The sequence below is a fragment of the Onychomys torridus genome, chromosome 12, assembly GCF_903995425.1.
Source record: "Onychomys torridus chromosome 12, mOncTor1.1, whole genome shotgun sequence".
NCBI classification, from domain to species: Eukaryota; Metazoa; Chordata; class Mammalia; order Rodentia; family Cricetidae; genus Onychomys; species Onychomys torridus.
This window is the reverse complement of record NC_050454.1, coordinates 33808661-33816057: the sequence shown is the minus strand read 5'-3', so window position 1 is coordinate 33816057 and position 7397 is coordinate 33808661.

Here is a 7397-nt window from a genome sequence, read left to right as displayed (position 1 = left end):
ATTTAATATGTGGAAAATTTTAAGTCATGAAATATATAATTTTCCAGAGAAGTAAATCTGTAAGTACATAAAGATTGCAAGCAGGTATTACACAAACTTTTGCTTTTTAACTTTGGCATCCAATACATGAATCCTCAAGAGTTTCTAAGAGCAATTGTCTAATATGCATGAAGCACTGCACTGTATTTAACCCCCCCCCAAGCACTACAGAAACCATATATGATGGTATAGACCCTTAATTTTAGCAATCTGGAGGTAGAGGCATGAGGATCAGTTCACTATACAGCAAGTTTGAAGCCAGCCTGGACTAATGAGAACTTGTCTCATAATATGTCAAAGAAAGTGAACTCAGGAAATCAAATGCCAATGTAGATAAATATTCTGTATGTATTCCATGTATAGCATAATCTCATCTATGTAACATACAAATTAGTACAGAACTAAAGCATCATGAGAAAATAATGCTATATTTGTCATGCTCCTGACCTAAGCAAGAAAGTTTATAATTTCTTACTAATGTCTGATGTTAACTATTGACTTCTCAGATTTTTCTTTATTAGATTGAGAGAGCATCCCACTATTACTCATTTGTTTTTGTCATAAATTGATGTTGGATTTTGTCAAATGTCTTTTGTATGTCTATTGTAATCATGTGATAACTTTTTTGTTTAGCCTGCTCCTACTGACTTAATGGGTTCTATTCACTCATCATTGAATGGAGAGCTTGCCTTACCTGCTTAGGACAAATTCCATTTGTTCTTGGTGAATAATTCTCTTTATTGATTTTTGGGTTCAATTGTGTTGAGGATTTTTACATCTGTATTCATGAAAGACACGGCTGTCTAGCTTTTCTTTTATATTATGTCTTTTGTCAGATTTAGGTCTTAGGTGATGCTTGGTGGCATCAAAGAATGAGTTCAGAAATGTTTTGTGTGTTTATATTTTCTCAAAGATGGTAGATAATTTTTATTGTGGCATTCACAATGTTGGTAGAATTCATCAGTGAGCTCTTACAATTTTGAAAGTTATTAGTGATTCAATTTCTTTATTTTCAGAAATAACATCTTTTTTAAACAATGAGCCTGAATGGAATAAGAAACATTTTTCCACAAATAAGTCCACTTGAAGATCAACAAAAATCAATCACTCTAAAGAAAATCCTGATATCCTGATATATACATATATATATATAATGTTTGTAATATTAAATGCAAAACTACTTTAAAAACACAAAGTATTTATCAAAATGGATCATATTCAAGGACATACATGTCAACTAATAATGACTGAAATTATTGTTTTGCTACTAATATGAGGTAAACCTAAAATTAAATAACAAAAGAGCTAGAGTAGCAGTAAATGTTTTAAAGTCAGTAACGTACTTTTAAATTAGTTGTTGAATGAATTGACAAAAAAGCAACGGAAAGGAAATCTAGTGAGAACTAGAAAACATTTGAAGTATACAAATAAAGACACAGTTTGTGGATGCAGCCAAGACCAGTGGACCTTTAGAGTACCTTCCCACACTATGTTAAATGTTTAGTTATGTCATGCTAACTCTTGCTTATCGGACAGATTTGGAAAAGCATCTGAAGGCATAATGAAAACCGAAGTTCAAGAGGTTGGATTGAGAAGGCACCCTGTGTAGGTGGAAAGCAGCATTTTCAGGAGCTGTGAGGTGGCTGAAAAAAAGAATCCCAGTAGAAGGACCATGTTATCTTCCTAAGAGTTGTCCAGGGAGGTCTCCGAGGCCCCACCAAGTCTACAGGCTTTTGATAGTGCTGTTAGTTACATGTTTGAGCTAGTAGTAAGTTGCTACTCTGAAGGAAATATACACATTGTTTGAAGGGCGTGAAAAGTTACTATGCTTTGGCAGAGTTGTCTGTAAGTGGGGTAAGAAATGCCAGGGATACAGGTTTTGTGAGTTATCACCCATTTATGGTGAATTTTAACGATGCAGTTGCCAGAGACTAACTCATTCTACTCTCAATAACTCTTTACTCACGTTTTTGTTAGCAACCCTAATCAACTCATTTGCTCCTAAGACTGACCATGGATAGAGCCTTTGGTGTGTTGTCAGTGGTATAACTGAAGAGAATGGATGTTTGTTACCATCTCCCCAGGAAAAGGAACACACAGTTTTCCTGCTTGTCCTGATTAGGGTAACCCTTTACTCTGCTTCTTACAGGTGTTAAGCTTTCTTAAATCTCAGGTTGCTTAGCTGGGTGGTAGTGGTGCACACCTTTAATGCCAGCATTCAGGAGGCAGAGGCAGAGGCAGGTGGATCTCTGTGAGTTCAAGGTCAGCCTGGTCTACAGAGCAAGATCCAGGGAAGGTACTAAAACTACACAGAAAAACCCTGTCTTGAACAAAATCTCAGGCTGCTTGTTTTCTTTCTGACCTTAACTACTGACTAGAAATAGCAATAGCTTTGTAGACATGCATTTTTAAATGGTTTGTGTGGTAGCAATTTTACTTTTAAACTATTAAATCCTAATTGGAACCTCACATTTTATTTTTCTTTTTTCCGATGGAAAATTTCAACTTGGTGCCTGCTTTGTACAATAGTAGTATTGCAGCTACCTGTACTAAGTTATTGATATTTTATGCTTTGCTGTGGATATCGCTCTGTGTAGATAAAATTCTGATTGGCCAATGGCCAGGCAGGAAGTATAGGTGGGACAAGAGGGAAGAGAATTCTTGGAGGTGGAAGGCTGGGGTGGAGAGATACTGCCAGCTGCTGCCATGAAAAGGAAGATGTAAGGTAAGCCACGAGCCATGTGGCAAAGTATAGATTAATAGAAATGGGTTTATTTAAGATAGAAGAAAGTAGATAACAAGAAACCTGCCACGGCCATACAATTTGTAAACAATATAAGTCTCTATGTGCTTTCTTGGTTGGGTCTGAGCATCTATGGGCCTGGAGGGTGAGAGAGATTTGTCCTGGCTGTGGGCCAGGCAGAAAAACTCTAACTACAATGCTTCTAGTAACATATCTATTGATATTATTCTTTAAAACTCTGTCTTCACCAAAAGGACAGGGAAACGTTTTTGCTATAACCCAAATCTGTGTTTTCAAATGCCATCGTGTAAATAATAACAATTTTAAATATTGGCACTTGGAACATCATCATTATCATCCTGCAGATTTAATGTTTCCTTTTGTAAATTTTTGCTCATTAGTAATATATAAGGATGAGGATTTAATAATGAAAAAAGATATCACCAATTATAAAACATGTATATGACAAAATATCATAGTATTAAAAACTTTTTTTCTACTGATTCACATGATTCTGAAATTGTATATTTTTGTAGCATTTCAAAACACAAGGACAAGACTTTCTTAGACACCTGAACAATTAATTTTTAGCACATCGGTTACTTAATTCTGATGCATTGCGTCATTTTCATTAAATTTCATTTCAGCACTCTTTCCATTTGCACATTTAATTTAATCAGTGTGAGAACTACTTGAGTGCAGCTTACATATAAAGGAGACTATTGCTCTCTTGACTTCCAGTGAATAAAATAACAGTCTAGTGCACTTAGAAACAACATTTTTTCAAAGTTGTTATGAGAAATTGACAGAAAGTGTTCCACACTTAACAAGTTGGGTCAAAAGCCAGAATCAAAATGACATTGAAAAATATAAATGAAAGCTGTTTATCCTGAATAAGTTATGCACCCACATTATCTTTTGATTGTAAGTGAACAATTGGATAGAGACATAGCAGTATAAAATCAGTGTAGCCACTTAGTTCTTTATTGTGTGTGTGATAGATGTTTGTCATTAATTTAACAGAAATTCGTCAAGAGACTGTTGCATGACAGGTGTTATTCAAAGAAATGTAGATATAGCAATGACTAAAAAGGGGGAGAGAGCAAAAAATCCCTGCTTTGCAAATGCTTCCGCATTCTTGAATAACAAAACCACTTATTGAAATTTTGTAATAACTTTCTTAATGAAATCTTAAGTAAGATAAGTTATGTGAGCATGTCATTATGTTTTAGTAGCTGACCACTGATCCAAATGCTATTTCAAGAAATTATATATCTATATCTATATGCATATCTATATATTTACATATATGCATATTATCTGTACATTTACACACATACACACATATAGTTTCATGAGTGAGCACTCCTGTTGAGGTAGACTTTTTGTTGATGCAGCTGCTTTATTGTTATCTTTGATTTTGTAAATGAAACCTCATTGATTCACTAAAGTGGGTTCTAGTGGAGTCATTACTTTGATATATAGTAGTTGTCCTATCAGAATTGACCAGATATATGTTGATCTTTTATCCTGTTCCCCTCAAAAAGTCTTTCTAACAACAAGGGGACAATTTAATTGTATTACAAGTTCAATCAGATTAAATAAAATTTGACATTTTTTTTTTTTTTTTTTTTTGGTTTGGTAACACAATCTCAACCTGACTTTTATTTTAACCCTGATTTAATTCTTCTCATGTGTGGTACATTTTTAGAAAATATTCTGAAACTCAGCATGGAGTCTTCAAGACAACTATTTTTATTCAATTTTTTTCGAACTCCCAGAACAGAGTGCTGTTCAGTCTGTATAGCTGGATCATAATGAAAGACATTTGAACATCTGGAGAAATCAATTAAACTACCTTAACTTTCTTATTTGTCAAGGAGAGCCCTGCATCACATCCTAGTTCTCATCTATGACAATGTAGCTACATGTGTGAAACTATCCTTTAAGAGAAGCTCTTTAGAGACACCGTGTTTTTATTGGGGACTTCAATGTTTGTGTCTCTTTTAAAATTCATATATTAAAACATCCTGGGCGGTGGTGGCTCACACCTTTAATCCCAGCACTGGAGAGGCAGAGCCAGGCGGATCTCTGTGAGTTTGAGGCCAGCTACCAAGTGAGTTCCAGGAAAGGTGCAAAGCTACACAGGGAAACCCTGTCTCCAAAACAAAATAAAACAAAACAAAACAAAACAAAACACCCAAAACAAAACCCTCTACTTCCTCTGTGATAATATTAGAATGGCAAACCTTTGGCAGTTAATCATTTCAGGTGTGTGAGTTTTCTGGTGAGTAGAATTATAGTATCCTGATAAGAGATCAAAGAACCACTTGCCTTTCTTCCAGGAGAATATAAGGAGAAGTGGAGAAACTGGCAGTTTGCAGTCTCACTGGGGACTCTTACCAGAATTTGCTTATTCCAAATTGGTGATTTTGGAATTATAGGACAAAAACTCCATGAAATAAATTATATTATTTATAAATGATGTAGATTATGATAGTTGTTATGGAGCCTGAGCTGACCTAGATGGAGCTAACAATGTTAATATCATTCATCTGACACATAGCACCACTCACATCTGAATTAAAATAATCATGCAGTTAACCAGGTTAGCTTTCTAATTTCTACTCTAGTTCTGGTAATGTTGTCTCTCTCCCTCCTTCTCTTTGTTTGTCTCAGTGTTAATTTTGTGCAATTACTCCTTCAATATATATTCACAGCTCTAGAGAACATCAATATGTTAAAACATATGAAAATTAATACCAAAATACAAATAAAAATGCCTCCATTTTATATATGTGGTTCAAAATGAAATTCTATATTTAAAATATAGTAAATAATGGCATAAGAGACACAAAAAGACCAATGTGATTGATGTGTAATGAAGAAGATGGAGAATGAGATAAAAAATGAGATCAGATAAGTAAGGGAAAAGGAAGTTCAGTTATATAACAGCTTTACATGTTCGTCTGCATGAAAAGTTATTCTGGGGCACTTCTTCATGGAAAAATGGTAGAATTCCCTGTAATGTTAATGACAAATTAATGAGCACATTCAAAGAGTAAGGATGTATAAAAAATATCAATAAGTGTATTTTAGTAATCCATGACAATATTATGGCAGTTATAGTGAGGAGGGTAGTTGAGTTGTGTGTGCTTTGAAGACAGAGCCATTATCAAAAGGACAGGACATGCAGCTTCTTCTTTCTTTATGGTATTTTCATGGTACTTCAAAACTTTCATTTAAGTAATTGAGAGAAAGAGGCTGATACTATTTTTTTTTTAATGGAGAAAAAGACATGAGTTGATGCTTGCAGATATTGAGTAAGGGACATGTATTTAGAGATGTTGAGTAGGTTCTCAAAATCAAGGTTATTTCAGTACTAGAGAATAAAATTTGGTGGTTTCCAAATTCAAGGAGATATTGAAAGTTTTGATGATGAGATACATTATAAATATAATTAATCAGAAAAGAATAATGATGTAAGGGCAAAGCTGTGGGAATTCCAAATAGTTTCAAGTATGGAAAAAGAATGAAAATTGTGGAAGATTAAAGAAGGATTTATTGGGGAATAAACACTAGAGACAGTGCTGTCAAGAGTCTATATGTTCTCATTTCACATACCCTACCCTCTATTGCCCACCTCACTCCAGTTTACTCATGGAGATCACTACCTATGGGGCGGGACACCTGTGCACAGCCTTGATGCAGGGGGGAGGGCTTGGATCTGTCTTAACTGAATGTACCAGGCTCTGCTGACTCCTCATGGGAGGCCTTATCTTGTCTTGGATAGGGGGAGGCTCAGGGGTGGGAGGAGAGAAGAAAGAGGGATCTGTGGTTGGTATGTAAATGAATAAATAATTTCTTAATTAAAAAAAGAATCAATAGAAGGAGAGACTGTCTATGAATAAGTGACCAAAACTGTCAGATCTTACTGACTGTATGAATTGATTGAAATTTCAGAATTCATTACCATTGTAAGATGAATATCCTTTGTGATTTTGGCAAAACAGGACAATGGCTTTGTATAATATATAAGATGATCTGAAGATAGAATGTAAAAAAAAATGGCGCCATAGACAAAGTGCAGGTGGAAACAAGAATTATTTAAGCTCAAGAAGTGCTTGTACTAGATACTAGTGCAATGTGTTTATGGTTTGAGAAAGAGAGAGAGAGAGAGAGAGAGAGAGAGATGTCTAGTAAAAGAAACCAGAGAGGGGGTACTTCACATGCAAGCAAGATAGATTATGATCCAAGGTACAACTGGACCAATTGGCTTTTAACAAAAACATTGTTGTACAGTAATAGTGTAATAAAGGATCATGCATATGTGGAAACAATAGATGGGTCTGTAACTGTGTTGAGGTAGATACTGTGTTATTCTGACCTCAATATCTGACAGACGCAAACTGATGGAAGAAGGATTTGTTTGGCTCACTGTTTCAAATCCTCAGCCTATGATTACTGAAACCTAATTGCTTTGCCAAAACATCATGTCAGCAGAATGTTTAGGGGATTCTGTTCTTTTCATCTTTGTGCGTAAGCAGCAGAGTTAAGGGGACCTCAGAAAGGGATGGGGTGTGGTATCATCACCACCGTGTTGGTTGATTCTGAG